General features: G+C 42.0%; 1 protein-coding gene across 3 annotated transcripts in view; it reads right to left on the bottom strand.

The window, feature by feature from the left end:
* The window catches only part of LOC114558727 (helicase ARIP4), an 85,964-nt gene extending 69,188 nt beyond the window's left edge, over nucleotides 1-16,776 (bottom strand). Inside the window, exons 1-2 of one of the 3 annotated variants that reach the window (XM_028582909.1) lie at nucleotides 16,617-16,776; nucleotides 15,827-15,910 (exon numbers count right to left, since the gene is read on the bottom strand). The gene's annotated coding sequence lies outside the window, so the exon portion shown is untranslated. Of the gene's footprint in view, nucleotides 1-15,826; nucleotides 15,911-15,997; nucleotides 16,013-16,616 lie in introns of those variants that run through there. The other 2 variants (XM_028582910.1, XM_028582908.1) reach the window with 2 other exon arrangements.
* Nucleotides 16,777-20,034: the final 3,258 nt, after the last annotated feature.

Below are 20,034 nucleotides of genomic sequence, written 5' to 3' on the forward strand. Positions count from 1 at the left end.
ATTAAACATCCCCACTTTATCCTCTGATCTTCACAACCTCTTAGAGGTGCCAATCTCTCAGGAGGAAGTGGCGGCCGCTATTTCTTCTCTAAAATCTGGCAAAACTCCAGGCCCTGACGGTTTTCCGTCAGATTTCTATAAAAAATTCTCAGCACAACTCACTCCTTTTTTGACATGTTTTTTCTGAATCTATTAAGACTGGGACTCTTCCCCCAACGTTAAATCAAGCCTGTATCTCTTTATTACTGAAAAAGGATAAAGACCCCTTAGACTGTGCGTCATATAGGCCAATTTCTCTGCTCAACTGCGACGTCAAAATTCTAGCAAAGGTACTTGCCTCAAGACTTGAAGTTGTCCTCCCCACTATCATCTATCCTGATCAAACAGGGTTTATAAAACATCAGCAATCATTTTTTAATATTCGCCGCTTACTCAATGTGGTATACTCTCAACATCAGGCCATTCCAGAATGTGTTGTTTCTTTAGACGCTGAAAAGGCGTTCGACAGGGTTGAGTGGGAGTACCTTTTTTTAGTTTTAGAAAAATTTGGATTTGGCCCAGTCTCTCTCTTGGATTAAATTGCTGTATAGTGCTCCCTCTGCAGTAGTCCTGGAGAGTGAACTTTTTCCAATTAACAACTTGGATACGCAACTGCAGTATTCCGACATACCACTGAAACTAGTCAAGAACAAGCTCACTTATCTTGGGGTCTGTATCACTCGCCATTATAAGAATCTTTTTAAACATAATTTTGGCATGCTTCTTGAACGGATTAAGAAAGATCTCTCTAAATGGTCACCTTTAAAGGTTTCCCTCATTGGGCGCATTAATTCCATTAAAATGGTGGTTCTTCCTAAATTTCTTTATCTTTTTCAGTGTTTACCTTTGTTTCTTCCCCTGTCTTTTTTCAAATCTTTGGATTCTGTTATCTCTTCTTACATTTGGAATGGTAAGCACCCTCGTCTACGCAAAGCATACCTTCAGAGGCCTAGGTGCAACGGTGGTATGCCTTTGCCTAATTTTAAGTTTTATTATTGGGCAGCTAACATACGAAATACACTTTATTGGTGGCACTATCACCTTTTGCCCAATAGACCGTCTTGGGTGGACATGGAAATAAATGCTTACAAGCAAATTTCCCTTCCTGCACTTCTTGCATCTGATTTACGGATGACTACTTATACTTCTGTCGATTGCCCAGTGGTGAAACACTCATTGAGGATTTGGATCCAATTCAGGAAATCATTTGGTTTTAGGGATCCCTCTCTTCTTAGCCCTGTATTCCGTAATCATCTTTTTTCACCTTCAATGCAGGATGGTTCATTCAAAAGTTGGCCCCACGAGAGGGTAAAATGTTTCAAAGATTTATTTGTAAATAATGTATTTGCTTCTTTTGAGCAATTGGTACTACATTTTGGTCTTTCAAAGTCGAATTTGTTTAGATTCTTGCAAGTAAGACATTACGTTAAGTCACTTGTACCAGACTTCCCAGCGATGCCTTCTGAAAATCTACTGGATAGTTTCCTTTCATGTAATGTAATAGCTAAAGGCTCAATTGCTACTATTTATAATTTAATGATAAACCTGGCATCTTCATCTTTGGATAACATTAAGAGAGCCTGGGAGGAAGACCTTGATAGACCACTCTCTGAAGACACTTGGAAGTGTGTTCTTAAACAGGTCCACTCTTCATCAATATGTGCCCGGCATTCTCTTATACAGTTTAAAGTAATACACAGGGCTCATATATCCAAAGTCAAACTAGCTCAAATGTTTCCTGGTACTAACCCTATGTGCAATAGATGTCAATGTGCTGAGGGAACGTTAATCAACTTGTTTTGGACATGCCCCAAATTAGAGCAGTATTGGCGATCCATATTTCTCACGCTTTCTGCGGTCCTTCAGCATAGATTAGAGCCGGAACCTTTGGTGGCATTATTTGGAGTCGGTCCAGAGGAGATACGGCTGTCGGCATCAATGTGTAAGGTCCTTGCTTTCTCCTCTCCGATTGCACGTAGAGCAATATTATTGAAGTGGAAAAACCCCTTGCCGCCCACTCACACCCAATGGATCAAAGATATGATGTCTTGTCTCTGCCTCGAAAAAATTAGGTACTCGCTAAGAGGATCGGAAAAACAATTTTTTAAGTTGTGGCGCTCTTTTATTGAATATGTTGATAAGTCTGTTTAAATGATGCCTCTACTATGGACACTTTACTTTTATTACTTATTTCTCACCCTTTTTTTTTTAATTTATTTTAATTTCTTCATTTTTATACTTTATTAATGTATGTATTTGTTGTATTTGGTTGGAGGTTAATATTTGTGAGTATGCTTGTATGTATTTTCGGTTTCTACAATTCTATTTTGATTTAATGGGCAGTATGGCAGTTATGTTGTGAAAAATAATAAAAACAAACTTTGAACTAAAATTAATAAGGCACAGCTTGAAGTAGAAACAATTACTAGTGAAAGTTCATTGTGTGAAGTGTCCGAACGGACAGGGGAGAATACTTTAGGAAAAGAGTGAAACAGTAACAGGTAGTGGTGACGAAGTGAGTTTAGAGCTAGACTCAGATTTTGAGAGCAACATACAGCAGGACAAGAGACAGACTGACATTACAGAGTCAAATTGACACTTTGAAAAGCAGAGACAATTGTTCGTTGAAAATATATACGGTTTCTTATATATAGTGTGTTTGCACAGCCGACCTGACTGACACAATTGACAAACTAGAAAATAAAATGGAAAACACCAGAGCAGAAATGAGCCAGCTCAAGGGGGAATCCATGGTTGGGACACAGTCACCATCAGGCCAAGGACCCCCAGGACCATCCACTGCATCACTCCAACTGCCACCATCGCAATCAACACCTCAACTCCTGCCCCAACCTCAGTCCCAGAGCACTCCTAGAGGGGGTCTGCAAGTGAGACCAACTTTTGATCGATTTGTAAATGAGTATGCCCCCTCAGATAAAGGCTCCCAACACTCTTACTATACCTTCTCCAGCCACACCTCAGCGATTAGCTTGAATGAATCTGACGTATCTTCTACTGACGATGAAGATGAACAGCAGCACAGAATTATAAAACACTTCACCAAAAGGGGTCCCCCACACCATGGAGGCATGCAGAAACTGCAGCTGCAAGGTGTGTTTGAAGGAGAAGCGAAGGTCATGGATGAAGCAAGAAGAGTATATGACCTTAGAGACAGACCCCAAAAAGTGGGGGCTGGAGCTTTCCCTATTATGGAACACCCCTCAACCAACTTCGGAGTGTATGTGCCATTCAAACACAGAGATCTGGAGGGGTTACTGGATGACCTCCCGCCAATCACCCAGGGAGCTGGACCATGGATACGAAAGTTGGAAGAACTTTGCCAGGGCCAAACCCTGGCCCTAGGAGATATGAGAGCCCTCCTCACCAGAGCCATGGGTGGTGATGAAGCCAAACGCCTGCTCAAGAGCCTCCATATCTCCAAACATGACCATGATGGAGACAATATCGGGAACTATAGAGGAGTTGTCTGGGATGGGCTTCGTGATAAATATCCCACCAAGGCCAACCCAGAAGCCATGACATGCCTAACCCTGAAACCAGGCGAAAACCCCATTGATTATCTTAACAGGGCTAAATCTCTATGGAGGTCAGCTTGGGGAGAGAAGTATGACCGCTCCAAGGCCTCGATCCTGCTGTGGAGAGAGAGATGCATAGCTGGTCTGCCTGAGCCAGAGCAAAAACAACTGAAACTCAACGTTGGCCTAGCTCACCTGCCAGAAGAACAATGGTTGGCGCACATCTCCCATCACACCGACCTACATCGCGAACAAACAGCCAAAGATGATGAAGAGATGCAGCAATTGACCAAAAGAGTTCTGACGCTACAGGTCTAGAAAGCCACTGAAGAAGTTAATACCAAGAAAAAGGCTGTTAAACAAATGGCAGTACAAGACCCTGCACCTGCAAACCAGATGGGAGTCCTCTCAGACCGGTTGATCGAAGTACATGATGCAGTTAGCCAAGCAGTAGGAGACGCCATGACTCAATCCTTTGAGTGGAATGCGGGAGAAGTCGAGGACCCCTCCACTGCCTCAGTGTACATTCCTAATCCACCGGGGAGGGCCTCTTCCAGAGGAGGTCCCCCCAGGAGGGACTCCTGCTACATTTGTGGCAAACCAGGACACTGGGCTTCTCAATGTCGTTCACCTCCCAATGGATCCAGGGGAAGAGGCTATTCAAGAGGAGGAAGAGGACAGTTTGCTCCCAGAGGCGGGTACAGACCACCCACACAGCAACAAACTCCACAGGTGCCTAACCAAAGCCACCTGCCCACTCAGGCTTGGATGGGAGAACAATACTGATGGGGCCCAGAGACTTCAGCCAACCAATTTGACACATATTCACCCCTGAAAGAGCCACTCGTTGAATGCACCATAAATGGAAGGAAACACTTAATGTTGGCCGACTCTGGGACTACATATTCCTGTATCACAACTCAGCTTCCCTTATCATATGACAGCACTGTGGTGGTTGGAGTCTCGGGAACACCACAGAAACAATTCTATACCACGCCTGTCCCTGTCCCTTCGAGAACTAATTGCACCACCCATCAGTTCTTGTATGCACCATGAATGAATGTCCAGTCGATTTACTTGGAAGAGATCTCCTCTGCAAGCTGGGCCTCACCATCTACTGCAATGAAGAGGGTGTGCATGTCGCGTCCACACCTCCCCCTCTCACTCCAGCCTGCAGGATTCTCCATATGGCCCCAGCCCCATTGCCACCGGAGGAACCTATCACCACAGTCTATTGGCTCAGACTAGATGGCACTCTCCCACAAACACCTGCTATACAGTACCAGTATATGCAGTGGAGAAAATGGATCTCCACACTACATCCATACAAAGCACCATTGGATGACCTCCATTGCACTCTCAACTACACCATTACTCCAGATGATTGCTACGATTACGATTGGGAGGCAAACATGACACTCCTCACTCCCACCATCTCCACCACTTCCATGTTCATTGGCAAAGAAGGAGTTGCAGCTACAGTTGACCTTACTGAACACATCCAACCGTGGTATCAATTAGGTACTGACTCAGCTCCAGTGAGAGCGCGGTCAGCAAGCTTGTTACACCAGCAATCCCTTACCACAGGTTTCAGATAATCTTTTAATGTGTGTAATTATAATGTGTTGAGTTATTTAAACAAACGATTGGGGAAATACAAGCCTCTTGTCCGCGAGTCTCACTGATAGAGCCTGCGGCTGGATGGAGCTAGCTAGCCTCCTCTTACAATTCCTCTGGAATTCACAAAAATTCATTAACTTGAAATCGGACACCGTTGTTAGCTTTATAAAACATTTAGTTAGATGTTGTATAAGCGGCGTGACGAAATTCAAACTGTAAATATACTCGAATTACGACCAAAAATGAAGCTAACTAGCCGCAATCTTGTAAACATAGGATTGTAGGGACAGTCGCAGCTAACGAAACCCTTACAGCTCACAAATATTCATTAACTTGAAATCGGACACCGTTGTTAGCTTTATAAGACATTTAGATGTTGTATAGCTAAGTGGCGTGACATTGTGTGTAACATGTGGTAAGAGATTGCTGGTGTAACAAGCGTGCTGACCGCGCTCTCACTCAACGGGCCATTTAGCTAGCAGGAAGAGGGGAGTTGCGGGCACTGGAGCTCTGTCAGGGCTGCCAGCCTAACTGAGCTCACAGCAGGCCGGGGTCTGTGAAGGAAGGCAGGCCGGGCGGGGAGGCAGCAGCACCGCCGCTGAAGTCCGACACTTACCATACGTCTTACCATATTTGCAATTAGCCATCAGTTTTGGTAAAACGGCCCATATTTGAGCTTTATATAGTTGATTTCTCACATAAAAAAAGTCTCAGAAGTGAATTTGGTAATGAAACATTGCAGTGTCTGGAATATGAGATTCTGTCGCTTCTCTAATGTGTGTGTATTGGGGATTCGCTCAACCAATCAGCACGCATCTCTAATGTCTGCGTATGGCAATTCGCTCAACCAATCAGCGCGCAGCTCATCTAAATATTCACGAGCATACCATATTTGGAAGAAAAGCTCTTGTTACAAATAGGGCCAAAACACAGGGATGCATAAGGGCCAATAAAATATCAACCAAGCCATTTTCAGCCCAACCAATGTTACATACCCCATTAGGAGACCATAAGGAACAGTGTGAAATACTCTATATAATCATTCTATCACGCCTTTAAGACAGGTGGCCATGTGGGCAACGTGTGTATGTGACGTAACGTTAGTCCGACAGGGTTTGTTATGGGAAGTGAGGCTCTCCGTGCGTAGAAAAGTACCGTAAGCGGCAGCTTCCGCCGACACAGTGATACACATGCTTTTCCATGGGTAGTGAAGCAACAGTAGTCAATTTTTTTATGTTCGCTGCAAAGACGAACTAAATCACCTGATTAATGCAACGTAATCACAACATCTCCTGGCCATTTTTTTCACCGCAGAAAGCTGCTACCAGCCAGGCTAAAGCTAATATAGTTAGCCTAAATGTACAAGGGGTCCGTCCCAACTAACGTTACGGTCCGGAGCAGCAGCGCTGGAAACGTCACACTAATCTACAACAGCAGTCTGTGTCTGATAGAACTTAATTTACACTGATTTAAGTGTTCTTGTTGCTAGTGTGTGACATGCAGGTCTGCATGCACAGCGAACCACCAATCACAATCAATGTTGATCAATTTATCAAACAAGGATGCATGCATTATTAATATTCACTTTAGCCTGGATTAATAGTATTATATTAATGTCATGTCAGTCAACCAGTGTATTTGTACCGTATTTCCCTCTCCAAAATCACTTCAGAAGAGTAGTCACAGTACTTATTTGCTTTGGTGTTTGTAAAGCAAAGTTCAAAGAATGGTTCACATAAGAAAAGTTCCTTTTTCATTTTTATTTTCTATGTAGATGCACTCCCCTACAAAATCACCCCAGTAGTTGAGAATGATTTGTTATTTCCAAATAGAGCTATTTATGTCAACTTGTAAATATTAGTCTTTTTTTATATCGCAATATATATATTGCAGGACAAACAAATATCGCAATGTCAGTTTTTTCAGATATCGTGCAGGCCTTCGCACCCCCCCGCGCCAGCACCCCGCACCCCCTGCTGAAAATGACTTCCAGCGCCTCTGGCTACACGTAAACAGCCGTGGCCCGCTTGCCTGGTCCTCCAGTAACGTTAGCTAGCAGTTAGCATGGCGGCATTAGCCAGGACCAGTCGGGATCACTTAACTGACTGAGTCTCAATTGTTTTTGCGAGTAACCAACCGGTATTCACAGTTGCTGTGTCCGGCACTTCTTTAAACCTTGTGATTGGTTTAAAGAAATGCCAATTAACCAGAGCACATTTTTCTTCTATCCTGGAATGTTGTGTGGACTAGCCAGACCTTCCTCTGCAGCGCTGTGGAGGTAGGTCTGGCAATGCGAGACTACTACAATTGTGTTTTGTGTATCTGCACGGACTCTTTCTGACTTCTGAGCTTAATCATTTAAATCATTACAAAAAAAAGTATGCAGAGGTAAATAACTAAGACCCAGCTGTTATCTAAGATACCCAAAAAGCTTTGTGCCATCACTTCGTTAATACATTTATGTGGCAACACATGCAGTACACAGATGTGTCTCTGGACTGTGGCATTCAAACTAATTATTACAGTATGTAAACTCCAGTACTGTGCTGCAGCTCGACTGCTTCACCCACAGGAAAATCGAAACGTCTGGCACCAGACAGTAGTTCGGAATCCTGTTTGTTACAATTCAGGACAGATGAATGAATTCACATTAGCCCAATCAGTTTTGCTGCTTATATAATTATCACCACAACAACTCAGTCATGTTAGTTTTCATTATCACACACACACACACACACACACACACACACACACACACACACACACACACACACACACACACACACACACACACACACACACACACACACACACACACACACACACACACACACACACACACACACCCCTTATCAATCTTGATTCTTTGCTGTGGTGGTTTTTGGTTCCATTTTCAAAAGACAAAGCATTCTGAATTTGTCAAACTGGCACATCTGACTGGCTTCATGACCACAGCAACGCTGGCTGAGACTCCTAGGTATTGTAGTATTTAGAGCCATTTTCTGTACCAAACTGAAGGAAAAAAAACTATTTCTCTTAACAATGCTGAAATAATTGCTGATATAATATAACTGATGGATGAAGTTCCCAGTTTAAAATGGAAGTTTAGAGTGGTTAAAAAAAAATAAAAAAAATAAAAAGAGCCTCCAATCCAACTCTATTGGCCCTCACAGAGATAGAAGTACAAGAGCAAACAGATTCATGAAGGCCCAGAGAATGACAACCTCCCACTTCTCTAGCACTTCAAATCCAACAAACCCAAACAGGTTTGCATTCATCAATAAAAGCCTCAACTCTCGGAGAATAACTTACAAGCACAGCTTCAAAATTATGTTAATCATTAAAAGTTTAGATAATCCCTGCAGGATGAGGCCCTGAGGCGCGTGTATCAGCAGTATGGGGGGGTAATTTTCCTCCCTTCTTTCTGCTAAAGCCCAAAATGGTCTCCTAAGCCCCTCCCACCACAAGAGAGAATTAATGCATGTACATGAGCAGTGATTGACATGCAGTTAGTTATTTATTTCACTTGCTAAATGAACAGTAAAACAATACAAGATCTCACAACAATGCTTATAAAATTACTTCTATGGCTTAAAAAAAAAAAAAAAAAAAAAAAAGAATGGCTGGCTGGTCATACAACTGTCACCCTCATCTGTTAATGCGGTTGATAAATTCATCAATTAAACCATCAACAGTAAAATAATTATCCATTGTTTTGATTTTAACATTAAAGCAGGAAAGGAGATCGAGGAAATTTCAAATTCATTTCATTCAGTTGTGGACAAAACAAGACATCTGAGGATGTCATATTGGCCTTTGGAAAACACTGATTATTTTTCAATTTTTCACCATTTTATAGACCAAACAACTAAGCAAAAAAATAATGGGCAAATTATTCGACACTGAAAATAATCATTAGTTGCAGCCCTAATATACAAATTACTCACCATGAAAATATACTCAGTGGAAGACTTGTCAATATCAGCAGTAACTAATCATAAAAAAAAAAATGACCTGACAACATAAAAATGCCGTAGAACATACACCAGGTTACCGTTTATGAGGTCCACCTGTACAATACAATGCATTCCAATACAATCGGCTGCAATAAATACTCTTTATTAAGCCGATCCCATTGTCATTGAGTGTCACACTGAAGTTTATTTTCCCCTACAGTCATTTTGAGGCAGCGCTGTATTACACTGCCTAATATTAAGGAGTTTCTAATACCTACTGTAATGAAAAACAGACCAAATGTCACAGTTAGGGACAGTTTGTCAGGAACATTGAACCGAGTCTGTGACCTTTCAGTTGTGAAAGCGTTCCTCTGACAACTGAGCCACCCTGCTGCTGTGATGGCTTACAGCCATTTATCAAACTCTCCCTTCGTTGCTTACAGTTTTATGATGACCAAACGTGAACAGGGGAAAGAAAGCCAATAAGACAGATCTATGCTTACAACTCCAGTAATGGACAGGTATATACGCGTAAAATGATAAATGTATAATGTACAGCAGATTTAGAGCTGTAAGCCAGACAGTGGTCCCTTATTGCATCTATTTCTTTATCCCCTATAGTTTAAACAACTATGACAAGAATCAGGGATTGCAATTGTTTTTTAACAAAATACAAAACATTCAACTCACAACATGAACAGCCCCCCCCCCCACCCACCATCACCACCCACCCAAACAAAAATCAAGAAAAGATGACACAGTAACTACAATATTCAAAACAATTCAACAGAATAGTAGCAAAATAGACCATAAACCAAATACACATGTATAAATGACAACACCACAAAGCTTCTGAGGAGCCCTCCAGAAAGTTCAGGTTCTTTCCCCATTTTCTAGTAAGACATCCAATCTGGCAAAGTGTTTATATGACGCTGCCACCCTAGCCATCTCACAAGCCCACTCCTGGATTGACGGCACCCACTTCATTCTTCCAGCCTCTTAAAATAATCTGTCAGCCTATCATTAAACTAGTCTGGAATTCCTCACCTCTCTTGATGAGAGAGGAGAACTAGAAAGTGCTGACAACGTCCCTACACATTCCTCTCCCATTAAAGATTTAAAAGTTATCGTAAGTAAACATAGCGAAGTAGTCAGACACAAAGCCGTCACTCTACTCCCTACAGTACATGTTTAAGAATTACTAAAACATGAGGAGTGGAGGTCTAAGTCGCCCTACATTCCTTCCTCCCTTTCTGCATCAGTGATTTAAACTCTCTGGCCAAAAAGGTAAAACTGTTACTAAATCTCTACTTAAACCTATTTCAACTACATTTCCCACTGTGATGTTTCAGTCTTTGAATATGAGCAGCGGCAGTCAGACTGCTCTGCCCAGCGTCACTCTCCCTCTTGCGGTTTTACAAGGAGTGTAGGTCAAACAGACACTGGTGCTTCCACCCCTCCCCCACTGTTTTAGGGTTCAGCGAGCTCAAGAAGCAGCGGGGATCAGGGGCTGAATCTCACTTCTCTCATTTGATAGCTCCTCGCTCCTCGGCTGAACCGTGAAGGCCGTCTCAAAGCTCTTATTCCTGCCCTGAGGATTGAGGCTTGATCTTCCGAGGAGCTACAAGCAAGGACACACGAGAGCAGCCTTCCCAGAAGCCGTGCAGCTAAAAACAGTTGCTATCGCCGCCCAGACAACTGACAAATTCACGTAGCGCTTCAGAGGAAACAACGTCGCAGCCCTCTAAAAAACACATTTCCTCGTTTCCTCTCTCCTCCCATGATTTCCTCTGTCTCTCCCATGCTTCCTCGGTGGGACAGACTTAAGCCTGAGACACACCGAGCCGATAATCGGCCGTTGGACAGTCTTGCGAGGTCAGTGACTCGAGTCTGTTCGGTGTGTTCCCTGCAGTTGTCTGTCCGAGTGGCCGTCGGCCTTCATTTTGGCTGATTTTACATGTATAAATCGGCGGGGCAGACACTGCTGGCAGTCAGACTCAAATGACCCATCTGATTGGTAGAGTGCTAACCCGGAAACAGGGAGTGGGATGAGCGTGACTAGAGTCTCAAAATCTGCCGAAAATCTTTTAAACTGACCTTTGTTGATCTGAAATGAAGACCGATTCAGCAACTGCACGGCCTATTTCTCGCTTAAAATGTTTTCAGAAACACGTTTCGGTGAACTATATTAGTACAATAGGAGATCGTATTCTGAACAAGCCGCCATGACAGTCTGGCTTTGAATTTCTGGAGAAACCAGACCCACGTGACGCGGTCGTCCAATCAGCTGCCGGTTTTCATTTTTGGGCGACAATACAAATTAGCGCCGCCTGCCATTATGGAGACGTATTACATCTCGTCGCTTTGGTGTGTTCCGAGGCACTTTTTTGATCAACTCTGGGAGACTGATCAGTCCAACTGCCTTTTCTGCCGAGGGTCAGCCGTCTGGTCAGTGTGTCTGGGCCTTAAGACGTGAGGAAGGGAAGCAAGTGAAGGAACCGTGGATGCAATTTAAGGGAAGTGGTGAGATTCAGCCAGGGAGACCAACACTGGTCTGGCATGAATCTTTTTTTTTTTTTTTTTTTTTTTTTTTTTAGGCCATATCGCCCAGCAGGTCTGGTTGACATTACCAACCATGCTGTCAAACTGTGCACACGCAGTTCCTCCACTCTCATAGACAAACTCATTAATGTGCAGAACTGTCAAGGAGGCAAGCAGTAGCCACCCTCCTCATTCCCTCGCTCAATCCTTCCATCACTCCTGTGCTGTTCTGAGCACTCTGTTCCTGTACTCAGCCGCCCACTGAGCTCGCTAGCAGGAGTAAACTGACGGACAGAGTGATTTAAGGATGAAGGGGAGGGATGAAAAAGGAGAGGGCAACAGACGCGTCCTTAGATAATCCTTTCAAAAAAAAAAAAAAAAAAAAAAAAAAAAAAAAAAAGAAAATGGGACTCTAAACGGGACAAAACACAAAATCAATATCTCCGCCTGGTACAATGCCCTCACCATCAAACACAAAACAAAACTTGCACGAATAATAAATCAGGCTAGCAAGATAATTGGCTCCCCCCCAAACCCCTCGGAAGGCCACTATAAATTACACAGGATCCCACCCAACCCCTTCACAAATTCTTTCAGTTACTGCCATCAGGTCAACGCTACGGAGTCCCATTTGCAAGGAAAAACTTATATAAAAAAAATCCTTCATCCCCACTGCCATCACCACACTTAGCACCCATACATAGACAACATCAAACAGCCCCATTCAGGCTTCTTCTTGCACTGTTTTTGCATTTTGCACATGCTTGTACAGTCAATGTTATTACACTGTTTCTATATGTATCTTTATGTTCTATACATATTGTATGTCATTTGAGCCTGCCCCGTCAAAGACAGACATCTGATCTTAAACAAATTAACCTTGGCCGACGACTTATCATTTTCTTCGACATTTCATACTTAACACAAACTAGGCACATGTAAACAGTGTTGACAATAGCTCTGACATAGCCACGAGTGCAAGGCATCCATTCCAGACAGTCTGATCAAATCAATCAATTAACTTGAGGGAGGGGGCTCAGTGCTGGCCTGGTGTATCCGGTACCTTTTTCCCCCCCAACCTAAGGGGAGAAAAGGCCATTATCCGTGTGGCAGGGCTCTTTAATGATTCTCCTAGTCTTATTCTTGCAGCGCGTGGTGTAAATAATTTTTTTTTTTTTTTACTGTAACCTTCACACCATCACCACCCATAAAAAAAAAAATAATAATAATACTTTGGCACCCAGTTGCTGCAGGTTTAAGAGTGTTTAAAGACAGACTGACCTTCACTAAAGAAAGCACACCGTCAAACAAACCTGACAATGACGACAATAAACATTCATGCAAAATCTTCTTCTGTCCGAGGTTGCCCGAAAGATTGATAAAATGAAAAAAAAAAAAAAAAAAAAGCAGGTTTGGGGAGAGAGGGTTTCATCAGCTCATTGTGTCTGGCTGAAGTGGTTCACTAGATACCTGACCCGAGGTCAACAAAGTCTCTGAATCAACCCCTACAGCGGAGGCAGACAGAAAAGCCTGAAAATTAGACCATTAGAATATAATCCTCCCGCCACGGGTCGATCAACCCGATACTGTATGTGACTTGGAAACAAAATGCCTGGTCAGCGATACAATACCCCCCGACCCTCCCAAAAAAAAAAAAAAAAAAAAAAAAAAAAAAAAGACTTGAAAGGCAACAGTGAAAGCTACATGTCACAGCCACCAAATCACAGCCAGTAATTCAAGCAAAACACACCTATGGACTTTTAGGAGTCAAAGACAAAAGATGATGAGTTTCCTTTGCAGCAAGAGGAAAAACAATTTGAAGCTTCAACTCAGCAACAAACTAAAGTTTTTTTTTTGTCACAGATCCCTCAAAATCAAACAAGGACTGAATCTACACACATATTTAACAGCCATACAGACAGAAACCCATAGTAGAGACAACACCCACAGTAACATCAATTGACCAGAATGCACTGCAACTAGAGACATGTTTGGTATTGACAAAAAATTTCTAATAAGGGAAGAAGTTTCACTCGCTCGTTACTTCCGGCTTCTGAACTGGTTGCAGTTCCACCAGAGTTCCATATGGGGGGCGCTCACAGGCCAGTGCAGAATGAATGGGACTCTATGGAGCTATACCCCTCAAAATCCACTTTTCTCAGGATATCATTTTTTGTCTTGTAATTTGAATGTTGCATTCAAAAGGGGAGGCTAAGAAAATACACACTGCTGGGTGTTCGGTTTTTTTAAAGTGGCGTTTTTGTTCTAAAAAGCCTTTTAAAATGTCAATGATGTCATACACATATGCGGCCAGAGATACTGCTTTATGGCAAGCTCTGAGTCCCTTCTTTTTTCTCTCTCGAGGCATCAACAACACAGCTGACAGGTTAGGCTCTTCCTGCCAATACACGTGCTAGAAAGAGGTTTGCTAATGTTTGAAAGACCACGCCGAAATATTCACTCTGACATTCTGGTTCTGCTTCGGATGCCGTCAAGCGGTAGCCTGACAAGCCAGACCCACATCCAGATGTTGGGTCTGGGAACTCACCATTGACAGGGCTCAATCCGAGGGGAAGGATAAACGGTTGTCTTTCAAATTCCCTCTGCACGTAATAGGATAGTGCTACAACCAGGCAGAGCAACGAAGAAGGTAGCGAAGCTAGTTGATAGATTAAACTTTTGCAGTATCCGGCAAAACTCCAAACACATCTTCCTTTTTTAAGAATGATTTCTGTGCCGTTCTTTGTTCTTTTCTCAAAGAAAAGCTTTAAGTCCAAGTCTTCCAGAAGACCGCTGTTCCCAGCAGCAGCAACCATAAGCCCGCCCACCGACTCTATACACGATGTGATTGGCCTGACCAAAATTTGGTTTTTCCAGCTCGCAAGCCAACGGAGAGTGCCTAGACTGACCCTGGCTGCAAAATAAATTTGCTGCTACTAGGGTGCGTCTAGATTTCTAGGCTAGTCAAGCGGGATCTCTGATCGTAATCAGTCTTTCACTGACCAATCAGCATTCATTAATGAATGCTAGCGTGTTATGGGCAACGACAACTCAATCTGTAAGAAATCAAAAGGACCTAAGTACTCGTTCATTCAACTTTCGACCTATAATCCATGTTGAACTTTCAAAACCTACAATCAAATCTGAGATTTCCCAACAACAATCAGGCGAAAAAGACAAATTTAGCCGTCTAGCTCCATAGAGACCCATTCATTTTGCACTGGACCGCGATCACCCCCAGTGGAACTCTGGTGGAACTGCAACCAAATTCGGTACAATGGGGCGGAATAGGGAGTGGAAAGGCTTTCCATAGACCGGCTTTGGTATTGATTAAAGCATGACCAACCTTTTACATTTTTCTCTGCTCTCTGGCATCACGCTCTCCTCCTGCATATAACAAGCTCAAACTCTTATTCTGAGGGTTGTAAAAAGGCATTCTGGGAAATGGAAATTACTGAAGTACATAGATGGAAAGTGAGTACGTCACAGAGGGAAACGCCAGAGGAATTGTAATCAAGTGTTCGCTCAAAATGAGGCGTTATACCAAAAAGGTTGCAAGTAATATTCCGCTGCTGCACCTTTTTCCACAGCAGATATTCTTGCTTGTGGAACCAAATAAAGCATAGCTAATAACATTAACAATGGCTCATTCCCGGCAAGTGTCCCGGGTAAGCCATGACAGTGGCTCAGCATGCACAAGTGTAAAAAGTTTTATAAAGCTTTTTGTGGCTCTAGAGGGATGATGGGACGTCACTTGAATCAGCGTCGGTTGGGCCTGAAGACTACAAGTCTGAATTATTATTATTTTTTAAATCTGGAGGTGACAAGTTAGAAAGTCAACTATCCAGACCTCTGTACCCCAGTCCTCATCTCCGCTTGAGGCTAGCAGATCAAGGCTACATTAGCTGCTACTAGCATAACAAACCTGAATCTCCAGCTGAGGGGTCAGTAGTTGAGTTGCATTGTGGGTAATGGCAGCATTTTAAAGTGTCCATGCTAAGTGCAATTGGAGTATCCTTTTAAGTCTTTTTTGAAGTCCCAAGTCTAAAGCTCTTTTGTGTAACTTGCTATCAGTCTCGTTGAAGCTAGTTCAACCACAAATGTTTTAAAGTGGTTGCTTAGTCAGCTAATTACCTCTTCTCCTGAGCTCTTTACTTCAGTCACATCTCTGTTCACATATGATCAACTGTCAAAAGTTGCAACAGTGACAGTTTTCACCTGAAAGTGAGTGGACACAGGAAACCATATTAACTACCAGGGCTTTAAGTTATTCACCATGTCACTTCCTAGTTTTACATAGCCTACCTCAAATCTGTGTAGTCCAGCTGATTCCACCACTGAGGGTGAGTGAAGCTGGTTGCCTCAAATACAAAAGTGCTATATTGAGCCATGGGTGGCCATAAATTATTCTGGCAACCGAAAGCAACTTTAGGGGTTCAACTACAAACAGATAATAGCTGATTAAGATGATTATGGAACCACCTAACTTGGCATTTAAGCCTTAATTTACATAACTCTTTACATAAGCCACTTCCACGTTTGGTTTGCCTTCATAGCCTAACTGGCTGTTAGGTAACACTGCCACAAATTAGGCGCCCATGCATTTCAGCTGGGCTATTTAACCCCGCAGATGCGTCAGCTCTGTTTGCTGCTCGTGTAGCCGGCTCGTTTCACGGCTTGTTCCGAGGAGGCATGTCATGAAAAAAAAAGAAAGCAGCGTGCTTTGCTTGTTTCATAACACGGAAGGAGGCTGCAACAGCAATGCAGACAGGAGGAAGCGGAGGTGCACAAGTGCAGCGTGCTCCTCTTTTGTCTGGAGCCTAATTGACGCCCCGCAACAATGCAAACAGAAAAAAGAAAAAAAATAGCGTTTAACAGCAAGAAAACCTATACAAGCGGACATAAAACCCGGTGTGTAGCTCACCTTCTGTCCCCCGTTTCTGCGGCGAGTCCCTCCGCGACAAACGCTTTTATTTCTGAAGTGGTAATGACATGCAGGGCAGGCTTGGCCGCTTCCACTCATTCATCAGTTTCTTGCTCAAAGGAAAGGGTCGGTCCTGATAGTCCCTGCACGCGCTCTGCAAAAAAAAAAAAAAAATCCATTACGAAAGTTCCGGAAGTGCACGTGAATCCTAACTGTCGAGGGTTACTAAAGGCACAAAAGCTGCATACATAACAAATGTGAACCGCTACAAGTTGTGATTACATTTGTGTTTAATAACTTACATTGCTGTTCTAGTTATATGTTTTGTCTATATAGCCTATATCTTTATTATTATTATTATTATTATTATTATTATTATTATTATTATTATTATTATTATTACATAGATACACATTCTTATATATAGCTTACTCTGTTTTGCCTTCATAGGACATATGGTAGTGTTCACATACTGTTGATGTAGGCTTTAGGCCTATTAACTACAAAATCCTGCCTGGTAGGTTGTCCACAGGCTACAGTTTTAATGTTTAAATGAAAGTAGACTAAGTTTGGTTTCGCCTTGTTCAATCTTGAAAGATTGAGCTTGGTCTGGTGATAGCCAGACTAGTCTGAAAGGTGTCTGAAAAGTAGATGGATGGAAAAGAAAGAAATATACGTCTATATGTATGTGTGTATGCATGTGTGTCTATGTGTATGTACATGTTCTTATTTATCTGTTTTTTATTTTTTAACATGTTTTTTTTAACAAAAAAACTAAACCGAAACTAAACTGAGTTAAAGGCTCTGCACACCCACACAGGTGTTTCTGTAATTCTACCTCTATAGACCTTTGCTCAGGTTGAAGTAATGCTTTAAAGTACCAAAGTAATCATGTCATCAATGTACTAAACAAGCTAAAAAGTTCAACAGGAAAGGGAGACTGCTGTCAATCAAGCACAGTCTGTACATGCCCACACAGTCCAGAGATCTAATTAAAAACACAACTATGACTCGAGTGTCCTGAAATCCTAAACATGGAATGATGTTGTGCAAGAAAAATGTTTACTCATTAGCCAATAACTTCTTGGAATGGATGGCTGATGCACAGCTGTTTACAATTTCTGCTAGACTTCCACTCTCCACTGCACACCGTCTGTAAATATTGTGCTGCATTGCTATTTCCACTAGTTGGATAAACTTGTCAAACACAGCTGTAATTAATCATAAATAGCTACTCGCTGTTTCCATTCAAGTGAACCAGCTTTCTAGACGGAAAGTGAAGGCAAATTTGACGCAGCCCTTTTTGGTGTGACTGCAGCATAATCGGAGGTCTATCACACAAAACCTACTCATGACCAATTTGGAGAACACCACTTTGATCAATTATCAGTGACCAGATAGCCTTTTTTCCCTATGAAAATCTACAGTGGTGATTGTTCTCAACTGAAGAGATTACATTTTGTTTCTCATTGATGAATAACATGAAAAAAAACAATTATATTTGATATTGTCACATCATTATTTAGTTTTAGAACATGTGTAGATTGTGTGTGTGTGTGTGTGTGTGTATATATATATATATATATATATATATATATATATATATTATAATATATATATATATATATATTATAATATATATATTATTATAATATATATATATTTATGAGTGTGTGCTTTATTTCTGGATTACATTTGAAATAAAAACCACACCCTTGGGTTCAGATGTAAGGCAGGGCTGTAAGTTTAGTTCGTATCACTAAAAATCTAAATCGCACCTGCTTCAATCAGTCAAAGTTCTGTACTTGGAGTGAAGCATAGACTGGTGCAAGATGATAGCCTGATTTTGTAAGTCTTATACATAGTGCAAAGTGTGTTCACTAAACTTTCACATGAATGATCACATGAATTCCTCCTCTAGCCTTTTATCTAAATGTAAAATCGTATTTCAATACATGAAAACAATAAACAATGTCATCAAGCTGGATGTCAGCTTTAATACACTTTATTCAATACTTTTCAATTTGTGTGATTGTTTTTTTTAAATATTAGATCAAATTGAAATTATTTTCATTGCACAGAATACAGAAAATGTAGAAATGTTGAATATTTTATACATTGAACAAACCTAATACACTGTGTTATGAAACCGCTCAGCAGGTGCACTGCAGCACACCTGGTGACCAAACATGCAGTAGCATTCTTTACCTAACCTTCTTGTACTGCACTGTACTTTCTCGTTCTCTCATTCATACAGTGTCCCCTATTGGCCAACGTTCCACATTGCTTCACATAACTCTGGATTATGCAACTTGAACACGGGTGAAAGTGAGGAGGGCAAAATAGGCACCTGTTTTGGAATGCACTTTAAATGTATTATTTGATTGATTTGAATAGAAGAAGAATTGGTAATGGGTAGAGATAACGCACATGGATATTAACCACACTTACTACAAAGTGGATGACAAACAGTACTGGTGAATAGTCAGTGCGCAAAATCTAATTAGAAGACTCAAGCTTGCAAAGATGTCAAATATGAGACATTCCAGCAGTTCCTTTTTAACTTGAAAGAGGTCTCCAACTAGTAGCTTTGTGTTGCCCTAAAGGTAATAAGGCTCCAGTTAAATAAGCTGTTAATACATTGCTGGAAATTTCTGTCTTGGTTAATAATGGCAGCTCTCCTCTCCTTACAAGACACATTGATCAGCAGCACTCTCACTGAAAGGCCAAGCACAGTCTACTGTAGGTGCACAACAGTGCCGTGGAAATATCCGTATACAACACCAAGCAATGAGGGCTCTCCCATCTCTTATTTCACCTTCATTCTTCCTTTGCTTTCAGTCTTCTCATTGATTTCTGACTTACTGTATCTCACTCTACCCTTCCCTGCCCACTATTGATGCATTTCCACTCCTTCCTATTTCCTCCTGTCCATTTTCTTTTTTTTGAAAGATTTTTTTTTGGGCTTTTCCACCTTTAATTGATAGGACAGCTAGGTGAGAAAGGGAAGAGAGAGGTGGAAGACATGCAGGAAATTGTCACGGTCGGACTCAAACCCTGGACCTCTGCGTCGAGGCATAAGCCTCCAAGTATATTTGCGCATGCTCTACCCACTGACCCAACCCGGCAACGCAACATGTTATTTTTGCACTAAATACAGTGCAAGCTTCTCTTCTCTCCTCAATTACATTTCCATCAACATGTGTTGATCTCCTCTATATTTCTGAGGTGTCTGCAGCAAGATTGTCAGCAACTGAGGAGCAGAAAATAGAATAAACGTCAAGCTAGATGAAGTAAAGGTGTTAGTGTGTGATGGAAGTTAGATATCTGTGAAGTGACAGCCGAGTTGGACGCAATACTGGCTGCTCAGGAAATTGGAACAAGCTCTGAGGCTCGGCCATCTTCCTTTTTCTTTCAT

The sequence above is a fragment of the Perca flavescens genome, chromosome 7 (genome assembly GCF_004354835.1).
Source record: "Perca flavescens isolate YP-PL-M2 chromosome 7, PFLA_1.0, whole genome shotgun sequence".
Classification (NCBI taxonomy): Eukaryota; Metazoa; Chordata; class Actinopteri; order Perciformes; family Percidae; genus Perca; species Perca flavescens.